Source organism: Heterodontus francisci, chromosome 42 (assembly GCF_036365525.1).
Source record: "Heterodontus francisci isolate sHetFra1 chromosome 42, sHetFra1.hap1, whole genome shotgun sequence".
NCBI lineage: Eukaryota > Metazoa > Chordata > Chondrichthyes > Heterodontiformes > Heterodontidae > Heterodontus > Heterodontus francisci.
In genome coordinates, this window is record NC_090412.1 from 2,999,702 (window position 1) to 3,014,900 (window position 15,199).

The 15,199-nt window shown below is 43.9% G+C and overlaps 1 protein-coding gene across 4 annotated transcripts in view; it reads right to left on the bottom strand.

Moving 5' to 3' along the window:
• The window catches only part of LOC137355388 (serine-rich coiled-coil domain-containing protein 2-like), a 636,521-nt gene that overhangs the window by 603,401 nt on the left and 17,921 nt on the right, over positions 1 to 15,199 (bottom strand). The window contains exon 1 of one of the 4 annotated variants that reach the window (XM_068020384.1): positions 5,041 to 5,171. The exons of the other annotated variants lie outside the window; for them this stretch is intronic. The gene's annotated coding sequence lies outside the window, so the exon portion shown is untranslated. Of the gene's footprint in view, positions 1 to 5,040; positions 5,172 to 15,199 lie in introns of those variants that run through there. 4 annotated transcript variants of the gene reach the window in all.

The window sequence follows — 15,199 nt, forward strand, 5'->3', positions numbered from 1 at the left end:
TGGGGGATTCAGTGATCGTAATGCCATTGAATGTCAAGGGGATGGTTAGATTCTCTCTTGTTGGAGATGGTCATTGCCTGGCACTTGTATGTCGCGAATGTTACTTGCCACTTATCAGCCCAAGCCTGGATATTGTCGAAGTCTTGCTGCATTATTACACGGACTGCTTCAGTATCTGAGGAGTCACGAATGGTGAACATTGTGCAATCATCAGCGAACATCCCCATTTCTGACCTTATGATTGAAGGAAGGTCATTGAGGAAGCAGTTGAAGATGGTTGGGCCGAGGACACTAGCCTGAGGAACTCCTGCAGTGATGTCCTGGAGCTCAGATGATTGACCTCCAACAACCACAACCCTTTGCACTAGGTGTGACTCCAACCAGTGGAGGATTTTCCCCTGATTCCCAGTGACTTCAGTTTTGCTAGGGCTCCTTGATACCATACTCGGTCAAATGCTGCCTTGATGTCAAGGGCAGTCACTCTCACCTCAACTCTGGAGTTCAGCTCTTTTGTCCATGTTTGAACCAAGGCTGTAATGAGGTCAGGAGCTGAGTGGCCCTGGCAGAACCCAAACTGTGCATTTTTTTTTTAAAATCCTTTCATGGGATGTGGACGTTGCAGGCCAGGCCAGCATTTATTGCCCATCCCTAATTGCCCTTGAACTGAGAGGGCATGTTAGAGTCAACCACATTGCTGTGGATCTGGAGTCACATGTAGGCCAGACCAGGTAAGGACAGCAGATTTCCTTCCCTAAAAGGTGAACCAGATGGGGTTTTACAACAATTGACAATGGTTTCATGGCCATCATTAGACTAGCATTTAAATTCCAGATTTTTTTTTATTAATTGAATTCAAATTCCACCTTCTGCTGTGGTGGGATTCGAACCCACGTCCCCAGAGCAATACCTGGATCTCTGAGTTACTAGTCCAGTGACAATACCAGTACGCCACCGCCTCCCCCCAATCACTGAGCAGGTTATTGCTAAGTAAGTGCCATCTGATGGCACTGTTGTTGACACCTTCCATCACTTTACTGATGATTGAGAGTAGGCTGATGGGGCGGTAATTGGCCGGGTTGGACTTGTCCTGCTTTTTGTGTACAGGACATACCTGGGCAATTTTCCACATTTCAGGGTAGATACCAGTGTTGTAGCTGTACTGGAACAGCTTGGCTAGGGGCGCAGCAAGTTCTGGAGCACAGGTCTTCAGTACTATTGCTGGAATATTGTCAGGGCCCACAGCCTTTGCAGTATCCAGTGCCTTCAGTCGTTTCTTGATATCACGCGGAGTGAATCGAATTGGCTGAAATCTGGCATCTGTGATGCTGGGAACTTCAGGAGGAGGCCAAGATGGATCAACTCGGCACTTCTGGCTGAAGATTGTTGCAAATGCTTCAGCCTGATCCTTCGCACTGATGTGCTAGACTCCCCCATCATTGAGGATGGGGATATTTGTGGAGCCACCTCCTCCAGTTAGTTGTTTAATTGTCCACCACCATTCACGGCTGGATGTAGCAGGACTGCAGAGCTTAGATCTGATCCGTTGGTTATGGGGTCGCTTAGCTCTATCACATGCTGCTTATGCAGTTTGGCATGCAGATAGTCCTTTGTTGTAGCTTCAGCAGGTTGACACCTCATTTTGAGTGAAGCCTGGTGCTACTCCTGGCATGCCCTCCTGCACTCTTCATTGAACCAGGGTTTGTCTCCTGGCTTGATGGTAATGGTAGAGTGGGGGATATGCCAGGCTAGGAGGTTACAGATTGTGGTGGAGTACAATTCTGCTGCTGCTGCTGACGGCCCACAGCACCTCATGGATGCCCAGATTTGCAGTGCTAGATCTGTTCGAAATCTATCCCATTTAGCGCGGTGGTAGTGCCACACAACACGAAGGAGGGTATCCTCAATGTGAAGGCAGGACTTCATCTCCACAACGACTGTGCGGTGGTCACTCCTACCAATACTGTCATGGACAGATGCATCTGCAGCAGGCAGATTGGTATGTTTTTCCCTCTTGTTGGTTCCCTCACCACCTGACGCATACCTAGTCTAGCAGCTACGTCCTTTAGGACTCAGCCAGCTCGGTCAGTAGTGGTGCTACCGAGCCCCTCTTGGTGATGGACATTGAAGTCCCCCACCCAGAGTACATTCTGTGCCCTTGCCACCCTCAGTGCTTCCCCCAAGTCTGTTCAACGTGGAGGAGTACTGACTCATCAGCTGAGGGAGGGCGGTAGGTGGTAATCAGCAGGAGGTTTCCTTGTCCATGTTTGGCCTGATGCCATGAGACTTCATCTAACTTCAGCCGATGAGAAAATTAACAACTTGTTAAATGAAACCTTAGTTTTCTCTTAATTTTGTTTCTCCACAGCAGATGAAACAATGGTCCACATTACAGAAAGTCTGCATAGATGGACTTGCAATCAGCTCAAAACAGCTTTTACGAAATATGTTAAATCACATATTCTAAGTCTATATTCATTTCCACTGATTCTGTACAGACATAGCATATTTAGAACCAAACAGGTAGTTGAATTATTTTAGCCTAACCATTCAAAATTAAACTTCTATTAATATATAGAAATTTAAATTCATATTTTAATGAACTTATATTGATATTAAGTTGACATTCAACGTTTTCAATCTTATTCAGTGGTAGCAGGTCTATGTATTACATTTAAAACATCGGAATAGAAGGAAGCCATTTAATTCCTCAAGCCTGTTCTGTCATTCAATGAGATCATGGCTGATCTGTGACATAACTCCATATACCCACCTTTGTGTGAAGAAATGTTCGCTAATTTCACTCTTCAAAAGGTCTGGCTCTAATTAGTAGACTATGCCTCAGTCCTAGTCTCCCCAACCAGCAGAAATAGCTTCCCTCGATTTACCCTATCAGTTCCCCATAATATCTTGAAAACTCTGATCAAAACACACTAACACTTCAAATTTGAGGGAAAATTGAGGGGCGGCACAGTGGCGCAGTGGTTAGCACCGCAGCCTCACAGCTCCAGCGACCTGGGTTCAATTCTGTGTGGAGTTTGCAAGTTCTCCCTGTGTCTGCGTGGGTTTTCTCCGGGTGCTCCGGTTTCCTCCCACATGCCAAAAGACTTGCTGGTTGATAGGTTAATTGGCCATTATAAATTGCCCCTAGTATAAGTAGGTGGTAGGGAAATATATAGGGACAGGTGGGGATGTGGTAGGAATATGGAATTAGTGTAGGATTAGTATAAATGGGTGGTTGATGGTCGGCACAGACTCGGTGGGCCGAAGGGCCTGTTTCAGTGCTGTATCTCTAAACTAAACCCTCGTTTGTGAAGTCTCTGTTCATAATTTAACCCTTGGAGTCTAGGTATCATTCCGGTAAATCTACACTGCTCTCCCTCCAAAGCCAATATATCGTTCCTAAGCTGTGGTGCCCAGAACTGCTTGCACTATTCCAGGTGTGGGCGAACCAGGGCTTTGTATAGCTGAAGCATAATTTCTACCCCTTGTATTCTACTCCTCTAGATATAAAGGCCAGCATTCCATGAGCCTTTTCGATTATTTTCTGTATCTTATTTTAGTGTCTGTGTACCTGGACCCCCAGGTCTAACTTTAGACCATTTACAAAGTACCCTGTTCTATCCTTTTTGGACCCAAAGTGGATGATCTCATTCACCTAGATTGAAATCAATTTGCCAGTTTTGTCCATTCACTTAATCTACTAATATCTTTGTAATTTTACGCTTCCACCTACACTGCTTACAATGCCGCCTATCCTTGCGGCAATGGTAAATTTGGATACGTGACTTTCTACCCCATCATCTAAGTTGTTATTAATTACAGTGAAAAGTTTGTCAAGTTGAGGACACAACACATCCTTGCAGGACACCACTAGCCACATCCTAACCATCTCTTATGAGGGACTTTATCAAATGCCCTCTGGACGTCTAAAATGAATAAATATATAGACATGCCACTGACCACTACTTTAGCCACCACTTCAAAAAAAATTTAATCAGGATCATCAGACATGATTGAACCTTTACAAATCCAAGCTGGTGCTCTCTGATCAGCTGAAAAATTTCAAGGTGTTCAGTCACCCTATCCTTAATTATAGACTCTAATAATTTCCTGACAACAGATGTTCGGCTAACTGGTCTATAATTCCCTGGTTTTCCTCTTAGCTTTCTTAAATAGGAACGTGATATGCACAATTTACCAATTTAAAGCAACGGTTCCTGAAAATCCTGAAGATTTTAGTTTTTAACAGTAATTCATGGCACATCCACTCTAGCCAAATCCCCTTTTTAAGAAGTGCTTGCCTATACTCCTTAATTATCTTCCTCGGCTCCCATTCCCCATTTCTTGCTTTTTTAAGAAAACTACATGAACATGACAATTTTAGTATCGAGTCCTTATGACATCAAGTAGAATGGAAAGTTAGCCTGAAGGAGTTGCAGAGGCCAACTGTGTAAAGAACCAGAACCATTGCAGCCGAGTCACCACAGTACATGAGTAGGACAAGTGATCTGTATCATTTCTAACACCAGAAAGGGGCACATCCTCTATGTATTTGATGCAAAACTGAGATAGTCATGCAGCTTATGTTAAAGACATGAAGCTGCGAGCATTTGTTGCAGGATGTTGCATCATACCCAATCAAATGCCCCATTAATGATTGCATGGAAATTCTATGCCTGATTCAACCACCGTTCTGTACACAGCTTTTAAACTGACTCCAAAAACTTTTCAATGTTTAACTTGGTTCCTGTTACAGATTTTCGAAGTATCAATACACATTACAGATTTTACCATCGAACTGGCAACTGCCGAATGCAGACGGACAGAACTTTATAAGTAATGCTGAATCCAGAACCCAGTAATCAATTTTCCATTCACAATTATCTGAAGTCAAATCCTGTCTATCCAACCTTTCCTCATAAGACAACCCACTCATTCTAGGTATCAATCCAGTAAACAACTCTGAACCACCTCCAATGCATTTACATCCTTCCTTAAATGAGACCAAAACTGCACACAGTATTCGAGATGTAGTCTTACCAATGCCCTCGGGAGAGACCAAGGCTAAGGGAGTAAACCCTAACAGAAAATCCGGAGCGGAACCCCGTAGGCGGTCATGTGTCACCTTTGGCATGTTTCCGGCAGTTCCTGCAGCCATACTGGTGCCAAACGTCGTGTCCTGCACTCCTTTGGACCCCACCAGAAAGGCCGAGAGGGGGGTTTTGACGACTGGGCAACTCTCAACCTCCATAAATTTGCCCAGGCATGCGCCATGGAGAGGTCACTCCATAGTTGCCTCACAGCGACTGAAACAACACGGAAGGCAGCAGTTACGGGTTATAAGTCCAGATAAATTGGCGTAGAAACTGGGCGCCACGGGTTGCCTTTGTCGGTGGGAGAGGTCATTGCACCTCACTGGACAGCTACCGCCCGCCTCAAACCGGGCAGCCCCCGGTCAATAAGGTTCTGTCCCGCCACAGTCTGCCTGCTTCAATGGGTGCTTGGAGCTCAGGGTCATTGCCCGAAAGGTGGACTGATACACCGCACCAAACAACATGAAAAAAGGAAAGAAGGTACGAGCCCTTCGCTTTGCAAGCTGGAACGTCAGAACTATGTGTCCTGGCCTGTCGGAAGACCTTACACAAATCAACGATTCTCGGAAGACCGCCATCATTAACAACGAGCTCAGTAGATTCAATGTGGACATTGCAGCACTTCAGGAGACTCGCCTCCCCGCGAGTGGCTCTCTAGCAGAGCAAGACTACACCTTCTTCTGGCAGGGCAGGGATCCTGAAGAACCAAGACAGCATGGAGTGGGCTTCGCCATCAGAAACTCCTTGCTCAGCATGATAGAGCCTCCCTCAAATGGCTCGGAACGCATACTGTCCATCCGACTGCTCACCACCTCTGGTCCAGTACACCTACTCAGCATCTATGCACCAACACTCTGCTCCGCACCTGAAGCTAAAGACCAGTTCTATGAACAACTCCATATCATTAGCAGCATCCCCAACACCGAACACCTATTCCTGCTGGGGGACTTTAATGCCAGGGTTGGGGCCGACCATGACTCATGGCCCTCCTGCCTTGGGCGCTATGGCGTTGGAAGGATGAATGAGAACGGGCAGAGACTGCTTGAGTTGTGTACCTATCATAACCTCTGCATCACCAACTCGTTCTTTCACACTAAACCCTGTCACCAGGTTTCATGGAGGCACCCAAGATCACGTCGTTGGCACCAGCTAGACCTCATTGTCACAAGGCGAGCCGCCTTAAACAGTGTCCAAATCACACGCAGCTTCCACAGTGCGGACTGCGACACCGACCACTCCCTGGTGTGCAGCAAGGTTAGACTCAGACCAAAGAAGTTGCATCATTCCAAGCAGAAGGGCCACCCGCGCATCAACACGAGCAGAATTTCTCACCCACAGCTGTTACAAAAATTTCTAAATTCACTTGTAACAGCCCTTCAAAACACTCCCACAGGGGATGCTGAGACCAAGTGGGCCCACATCAGAGACGCCATCTATGAGTCAGCTTTGACCACCTACGGCAAAAGTGCGAAGAGAAATGCAGACTGGTTTCAATCTCATAATGAAGAGCTGGAACCTGTCATAGCCGCTAAGCGCATTGCACTTTTGAACTACAAGAAAGCCCCCAGCGATTTAACATCCGCAGCACTTAAAGCAGCCAGAAGTACTGCACAAAGAACAGCTAGGCGTTGCGCAAACGACTACTGGCAACACCTATGCAGTCATATTCAGCTGGCCTCAGACACCGGAAACATCAGAGGAATGTATGATGGCATGAAGAGAGCTCTTGGGCCAACCATCAAGAAGATCACCCCCCTCAAATCTAAATCGGGGGACATAATCACTGACCAACGCAAACAGATGGACCGCTGGGTTGAGCACTACCTAGAACTGTACTCCAGGGAGAATGCTGTCACTGAGACTGCCCTCAATGCAGCCCAGCCTCTACCAGTCATGGATGAGCTGGACATACAGCCAACCAAATCGGAACTCAGTGATGCCACTGATTCCCTAGCCAGCGGAAAAGCCCCTGGGAAGGACAGCATTACCCCTGAAATAATCAAGAGTGCCAAGCCTGCTATACTCTCAGCACTACATGAACTGCTATGCCTGTGCTGGGACGAGGGAGCAGTACCCCAGGACATGCGCGATGCCAACATCATCACCCTCTATAAAAACAAAGGTGACCGCGGTGACTGCAACAACTACCGTGGAATCGCCCTGCTCAGCATAGTGGGGAAAGTCTTTGCTCGAGTCGCTCTGAACAGGCTCCAGAAGCTGGCCGAGCGCGTCTACCCTGAGGCACAGTGTGGCTTTCGTGCAGAGAGATCGACTATTGACATGCTGTTCTCCCTTCGTCAGATACAGAAGAAATGCCGTGAACAACAGATGCCCCTCTACATTGCTTTCATTGATCTCACCAAAGCCTTTGACCTCGTCAGCAGACGTGGTCTCTTCAGACTACTAGAAAAGATCGGATGTCCACCAAAGCTACTAAGTATCATCACCTCATTCCATGACAATATGAAAGGCACAATTCAACATGGTGGCTCCTCATCAGAGCCCTTTCCTATCCTGAGTGGTGTGAAACAGGGCTGTGTTCTCGCACCCACACTTTTTGGGATTTTCTTCTCCCTGCTGCTTTCACATGCGTTCAAATCCTCTGAAGAAGGAATTTTCCTCCACACAAGATCAGGGGGCAGGTTGTTCAACCTTGCCCGTCTAAGAGCGAAGTCCAAAGTACGGAAAGTCCTCATCAGAGAACTCCTCTTTGCTGACGATGCTGCTTTAACATCTCACACTGAAGAATGCCTGCAGAGTCTCATCGACAGGTTTGCGTCTGCCTGCAATGAATTTGGCCTAACCATCAGCCTCAAGAAAACGAACATCATGGGGCAGGATGTCAGAAATGCTCCATCCATCAATATTGGCGACCACGCTCTGGAAGTGGTTCAAGAGTTCACCTACCTAGGCTCAACTATCACCAGTAACCTGTCTCTAGATGCAGAAATCAACAAGCGCATGGGTAAGGCTTCCACTGCTATGTCCAGACTGGCCAAGAGAGTGTGGGAAAATGGCGCACTGACACGGAACACAAAAGTCCGAGTGTATCAGGCCTGTGTCCTCAGTACCTTGCTCTACGGCAGCGAGGCCTGGACAACGTATGCCAGCCAAGAGCGACGTCTCAATTCATTCCATCTTCGCTGCCTTCGGAGAATACTTGGCATCAGGTGGCAGGACTATATCTCCAACACAGAAGTCCTTGAAGCGGCCAACATCCCCAGCTTATACACACTACTGAGTCAGCGGCGCTTGAGATGGCTTGGCCATGTGAGCCGCATGGAAGATGGCAGGATCCCCAAAGACACATTGTACAGCGAGCTCGCCACTGGTATCAGACCCACCGGCCGTCCATGTCTCCGTTATAAAGACGTCTGCAAACGTGACATGAAATCGTGTGACATTGATCACAAGTCGTGGGAGTCAGTTGCCAGCATTCGCCAGAGCTGGCGGGCATCCATAAAGACAGGGCTAAATTGTGGCGAGTCGAAGAGACTTAGTAGTTGGCAGGAAAAAAGACAGAGGCGCAAGGGGAGAGCCAACTGTGCAACAGCCCCAACAAACAAATTTCTCTGCAGCACCTGTGGAAGAGCCTGTCACTCCAGAATTGGCCTTTATAGCCACTCCAGGCGCTGCTTCACAAACCACTGACCACCTCCAGGCGCGTATCCATTGTCTCTCGAGATAAGGAGGCCCAAAAGAAAAAAGAAAGAATATAACTGAAGCATTTTATCTTTACTTTTGTTTTCTATTCCTCTCGTAATAAAGGATAGCACTCCATTAGCCTTCTTTATTACTTGCTGCACCTGCAAACTAACGTTTTGTGACTCATGCACTAGAACACCTAGATCCCTCTGCAACCCGGAATTCTGCAGTCATTTTCCGTTTAAGTAATACTCTGCTTTTTTATTCTTCCTGCCAAAGTGAACAGCTTCACGTTTTCTCACATTATATTCCATCTGCCAGATTTTTGCCCACTCACTCAACCTATCAGTCTGCAACCTCATGTCCTCTTCACAACATACTTTCCTCCCTTTCTTTGGGTCATCTGCAAATTTAGCTACAATGCCATTACTCCCCTCATCCAAGTCATTGATATAAATTGTAAAACGTTGAGACCCCAGCACAGACCCCTGCAGGACTCCATTCGTCACATCCTACCACTCAGAAAAGGACCCGTTTATGCATACTTTGTTTTCTGCCAGCCAGCCAATCTTCTATCCATTCTAATATGTTACCCCGAAACCATGAGCTCCTACTTTGCGCAATAACCTTTTATGTGGCACCTTGTCAAATGCTCCCCTTTATCCAGGGCACAGAACTCCAATAAATTGGTTAAATATGATCTCCCTTTCACAAAACCATGCTGACTACTCCCAATTTCCTTGAGTTTTTCTTTTTGAGTACCCAGCTACAACCTCCTTAATGATTGATTCTAACACCTTCCCCACGACAGGCGCCAAGCTAACTGGCCTATCGTTAGTAGTTTTCTGCCTCCCCTCCTTCTTGAATAGAGGGGTTATATTTGCTACTTTCCAGTCTGATGGAACCTTTCCAGAATCTAGAGAATTTTGAAAAATTACCAACACATCTACTACCTCATTCGCCACCTCTTTTAAGACCCTCGGATGAAGCCAGTCAGGACTTGGGGATTGTCAGTCCGCAGCTCCATCAGTTTGTTCAGTACCACTTCCCTGGTGAATGTAAATTCACCAAGTTCCTCTCTTCCTTCCACCTCCTGATTTACAGCCATTACTGGAATGCTTTTTGTATCCTCTATAGTGAGAACAGAAGCAAAATGTTTGTTCATTTCATCCACTATTTTCTTATCATCTACTATTAACTCACCATTCTCACTCTCCAAAGGACCAACACTCACTTTAATTACTCTTTTCCTTTTTAAATACCTGTAGAAACTCTTGCTATCCGTTTTTACATTTCTAGCTAGCTTCCTCTCGTACTCTAATTTCTTTCTCCTGATTAACCTTTTAGTCATTCTCTGTCTTTCTTTATATTCTGTCCAATCATCTGACCTGTACTCATCTTTGCACAATTATATGCTTTTTCCTTAAGTCAGACGCTTTCATTAACTTTAGTTAACCATGGATGGTGGGTCCTCCCCTTAGAATTTTTCTTTATAGTAGGAATATACTTAGGGAGTATTCTGAAATATCCCCTGATATGTCTGTCACTGCTTCTCTATTGATCTATCTCCTAGCCTAATCATCCAGCTCACTTCAGCTAGCTCAGCTTTCATACCGACATAGTTGCCCTTATTTAAGTTTAAAATACTAGTCTTAGACCCATTCTTCTCTCTTGAGGTGCCTTTACTCTGAGGTCATTAATTAATCCTGTCACATTACACAATACCAAGTTTAATATAACATGCTCTCTGGTTGGTTCCAGAACGTGCTGCTCTAAGAAACACTCTCAAAAACATTCTATGAACTCCTCATCCAGGCTATTACCAATCTGATTTTTCCAGTTTATATGTAGATTAAAATCACCCATGATTATTGACACCCCTTTATCACAAGCACCCAATATTTTTTCTTGTGTACTTCGTCCTACATTGTAGTTACTGTTAGGGGGCCTGTAGACCACTCCCATTAGTGACTTCTTTCCCCTACTGTTCCTCATCTCCACTCAAACTGATTCTACATCTTGACCTCCTGAACCAAGGTCATCTCTAACTATTGCATCAATGCCATCCTTGATTAACAGTGCTAGCCCGCCACCTTTACCTAGCTTCCTATTCTTCTTAAGGCCTGTATGACGGAGAGGGACTCTTCATTTCAGAATTTTTTTTTCATTGAAAGATAACTTTTTGGCAATGATAACCGAGCATGAAAATACCTGCCTGCAAGGCAAAAAAAAAGTGGTCAGATGTTCTGAAAGTTGTGTGGCAGGAAAATAATTTCCACCACTGGAAGCAGTTTAATTATTTTAGAATAGATTCATACTTTATCCAAGCTAAATTTGTTGCTATTGAGCCATAACAGGCTGGGAGGAAACCTTCCAGTTGAATTTCATTTTAACAATGCTGCTTCTAATATTCTAAGCATTATGTAATATTTGTTTAATGAAAATCTGTAAAGATGAAGCGAAGTGCAATCCTATCTAATATTAGGTATAGCAAGTGCAGTGTTAATGTAGCATGTGGCATTCAAGCTTAACGCAATGATTTTACAATTGTCATGGCTCCATTTTCACAATAGCATTATTCATTTCACTGCAGATAAACTACTTTAGGGCACATATAAATGAGTTGCATAAACAGCTGTTCGTAGGGAATTAAATAATTAAGTTCTTGAAAAACATTGGGTTCATTTGACAGTTGCTAAAGACATTACATGACTATATCTCTGTGCCAACTAGTAGTGCCATGGAATGGAAAGCTACAAGTTGCATTGCATTTCTCCAGAGAATTTTTGACCTTCGAATTACATGGCATTGAGGTAGGAGGCATGAGGCGGAGATTGACCCTTTCGCAAAGCTCGCAACAACAACAACTTATATTTATAGTGAATCAACAGGAACATCAGATGATTCAAAGGCAGCAGCATCTCCACCCTGTTCATTGCAGCCAGGACCATAAAAGTGAAGAAAAATAAATGTTAAAAGGGGAAAATATACTTGTTAATTTTATTTCAAAACATTCCACACATAGTAGCAAATTTCTCTTAGTTAACCCCATTTGATTTCTCAGTGTCAGCAGTGCTCAGTGGCTGCAGTCATGCCCTTTACAATTTTGTGGGTTCAAGCTCCACTTCAGGACTTGAGTGTACGACCAGTACAGTACAGAGGGAATATGCTGTATTGTTAGAGGTACCATCTTCCTGTTCAGATGGATATAGCATTTGAAGAGTAGAGAGTTACTCAGTTACTATTTGTGGGACCTTGCCTTGTGTAAATTGACTGTTTGGCTACATACCAGTGACTATCAAAAAATATAAAGCATTTATATAGCGCCTTTCACAACCAAAGTGCTTCACAGCCAATGAAGTACTTTTGAAGTGTAGTCACTGCTGTATTGTGGGGAATAATGAACAGCCAAATTGTGTACAAACAGCAATGAGCTCATGACCAGATAATCTGTTTTAGTGGCGTTGGTTGAATGAATAAAGACTACACTAGAAAAGTATTTCATTGGTTGTGATGAATATTGAGGGGTCCAGAAGACATGAAACAAACTATATAAATAGAAGTCAGTTCTTTCTTTCACTAATATTTAAGGGACCATTATTCAAATTTAGAAAACAAAAAGCTTGTAAAGAAATGCCATTAAGTATGGTAATGAATTACTGACAGCTTTCAGTTTTATGTTTTTGAACCGTTTGCCTGAAAGACCAAGCATGCACAGGTTACAAAACATGAACACTTTACCATGTGGAATCCAATTAAATCTAATTAGATATATAACATATACCAAGTCCTGAGCCACTCCACACTACTCTGAAAACATGCTGCTTCCATTCTCTGTTTTGATTATAATGCATATTTTTCAAAGGTATTGCCATCCATCACGTTCCCAGTTCTAAATTTCAGTGACTCAGAGTGTCCAACTTTACCTCAATAAAGTGCCTTAGTGTCTTACAACATTATGGACACTATACAAATTCAGAATGATGAATTTTGTCATCTCAGTCGAGCACCCTACAGGTCAAATGCTTCAAATTGGGAGCAAAAATGCTCGTGGCACCCCCTCTCAAATTACGATTATATTTATAACATACGCCATCAATAAAAGATATCGCACTACTCCTTGTTGCTAATTTTTGCTAACCAACATCTTCAACAACCTACAAAGGAAGCCATAGATAAATTTTAAAAAGAGATGGGTCCATTATTATCCCTCCCTAAAACAAATGATAGTTCAGAATTAATAGACTTTAAATTTGGAACAATGCAGCATCTGAATACCTGCATACAAAGATACACATTCTCTATTTTTATTGGTTGAATGAGGCTGGTTAGTGAGCATGTTGATTGTTGAGCGCATGAACTCACAAAGCCTAATGCCATCACAATTAATGCTTTACAAGGAGTGAAGGACATGGAATCAAGGCTGTTCAACCTTTTAAAAGCAACCTTTTAATCATCTAATCCAAGTGAGACAAAAAAAAGTTTCAAGGCTTCATAATTTTGTTGCAACTCTTCCAGAACAAGAAAGCAGTACATTCACAAAACTTCAAAGCAAAAGAAAAGCAAATAAATGCAGATGTAAAGTTCAAAACAACATAACACATTCCTGTACCAAAAGAGAGCTGTAAATATGAAGGCAACGTAAAAAAAATTTCTTGGTATTAACTTACACAATAACTGACGGCCGATTATGGTTTGAAAATTACAACCCCATCTGCTTTGAAGAAAGCTGTGGGCATGCTCAAACAAATTAAATACAGGCAATATTAATAAACACTGTTCCAGACATGCAGTAGCATACACTAAAGAATGAACTAGACATCTCAATTGTGTACACACATTTCAACTGCATTCACTGTAGCATTCTTCATTGTTAGAAAGATTACAAACACACAATCTCAAAGAAATTGAGTCACCCAGATTGAGGTGTTCAAAAGGTCCAGAACCAAGCTTTCCTACAATGTGCTGAGATGAGGTAGATGCAATGGGCGGAGTCTCGTGTGAAGCATAAACACCATCACAGAGAAGTTGGGATGAATGGACGTTTTCTATGCTATATATTCAATGTAAGCTAACAATAACCTGTTTTTATACAGCACCTTTCACATGCTAAAACATCTCAAGGCATTTCAGGAGCGTTACGAAGCAAAATTTGACTCCGAGCCACATAAGGAGATATTGGGACAGATGGCCAAAAGCTTGGTCAGAGGTAAATTTTCAGGAGTGTCTTAAAAGGAGGAAACAGAGATAGAGAGGCTTAGAGCCCAGACAAGAGAATGCACAGCCAGCAACGGTGGAGCAATTAAAATCAAGGATGCTCAAGAGGCCAGAATTAGATGAGCACAGATATTTCAGAGGGCTGTGGGGCTGGACGAGATTACAGAGATAGAGAGGAGTGAGGCCACGGAAGGTTTGAAAACAAGGATGAGATTTTTAAAAATCGAGGTGTTGCTTGACCAGGAGCCAACAATGTAGGTCAGCGAGCACAGGAGAGATGGGGTGAATGGGATTTGGCATGAATAAGGACACGGGCAACTGAGTGAAGGGATTAAAATATGCAGTGCTGGGTAAGATGGGCACGGATTTAAGAAGCAATAACACATTCAAAAATTTTGGAAAGGAAAGGCAGGTCTGAGATGGAGGCAGTAGTTTGCAAGGATGTTGGGTCAAAGGTTGTTTTTTTTTAAAGAAAGGGGTGATGACAGCAAATTTAAAGGCTCTCTAAACTACAGTCCTCTCAACTACAGCTCAACTCTGTCTGCCTACCTATTAATGAGGCTTAGTCTGCAAGGTGCACTAAGTAGTTGAATAGACTCTTTACAGAAGAATTCAAATAGAATGCAACAAACTAGTCATCTTCTGAAAGAATATGCACTTGCTTGCATAGCCTGATTGAATCTGCATGCATTGTGACGTGCATGCATTGTGACATACATACACAGAACAGTGCACACCCTAGTCACCTGTTACTGAGAATAATCAGAATACTTCAGCAAAGATGTCTAGCATCTTTAGTTATGTATTTTCTTCAACATCCTTTAGACGTCACCAATCTCACCATGCTCGCTGCACCTACCAACAGGCCAAACACAGACCTAAAGGATGCATATTACATATAAAGGAGATGGATGAATGGGACACAGGTAGCAGGGTTTTGGATGATGGATGGTAGAATGTGGGAGGCTGCCAGCCATGCACGGGAATAGCCATGTCTGAAGGTAACAAAGAGCATGATTGAAAGTTTCAGCAGCAGTCAGGAGTGTGATGGAATACTCTCCACTTGCCTGGATGGGTGCAGCTCCAACAACACTCAAGAAGCTCGACACCATTCAGGACAAAGCAGCCCACTTGATTGGCACCCCATCCACCACCTTCAACATTCACTCCCTCCACCACCGACGCACAGTGGCAGCAGTGTGTACCATATACAAGATGCACAGCAGCAACACACCAAGGCACTT